General features: G+C 46.5%; 1 non-coding gene across 1 annotated transcript; it reads right to left on the bottom strand.

The window, feature by feature from the left end:
* Positions 1–336: 336 nt before the first annotated feature.
* On the bottom strand, positions 337–439 carry LOC149834932 (small nucleolar RNA R71). The gene has a single exon (XR_016432870.1). It is a non-coding gene; the product is annotated as a small nucleolar RNA R71 (small nucleolar RNA).
* Positions 440–782: the final 343 nt, after the last annotated feature.

Genomic DNA, 782 nt, shown 5'->3' with positions numbered 1-782 from the left:
CCACAGACTATGTTCAGGCATCCTGCATTCGGAGACCCGATGTAGGAGCGCCACATTATGAGATTAAGGCCAGCATTATTCAAATGCTTCCATCCTTTTATGGCCTTAGTCATGAGGATCCCTACCGACACTTAGATGAATTCCTCGAAATCTGTTCTACTGTTAAGATACAGAATTTCGATGATGATGCGTTGAGGTTGACTCTATTCCCTTTTTCATTGAAGGACAAAGCCAAGTATTGGCTAAAGTCCTTAGATTCTGTAGAAATAGAGTCCTGGGATCAGTTGCAACAGGAGTTTCTTTGGAAATACTTTCCCATTGGTCGCACGAACCAATATCGTAGAGCCATCACTAGCTTTTCAGAGCTAGATGGTGAGCGCTTTCATGAGACCTGGGAGAGAATGAAGGATCTCCTCAGGAAATGCCCCCATCATCAGGTGCCGAAATGGCAACTGGTGCAGAGTTTCTATGATGGATTGTCTGACAAGAATCGTCAGATGATCGACTCTTCATGCGGTGGGACATTCATGCTGAAGAGCGAGGACGAAGCATGGAGGCTATTTGATACATTGGCCGAGAATTCACTCCACCATGCTTCGAGCTCTCATTCTGATAGAGCCACACCCAGCATTCAGAAGAAAGCTGGCGTTCTTGAGATTGGTCCATCTACTGCACTGCAGTGTAAAGTAGACATGATTGCTCAGAAGCTGGACCAGCTTCTCTCAGGACCATCCACTACACAGCAGGTGTGTACTCTTTGTGCCAGTCCGGCACACGACATC

Source organism: Nuphar pumila, chromosome 6, assembly GCF_984573655.1.
Source record: "Nuphar pumila chromosome 6, dmNupPumi1.hap1.1, whole genome shotgun sequence".
Taxonomy (NCBI): domain Eukaryota; kingdom Viridiplantae; phylum Streptophyta; class Magnoliopsida; order Nymphaeales; family Nymphaeaceae; genus Nuphar; species Nuphar pumila.
The sequence above is the reverse complement of the archived record's forward strand: the minus strand, read 5'-3'. Positions and strand labels throughout refer to the sequence as shown.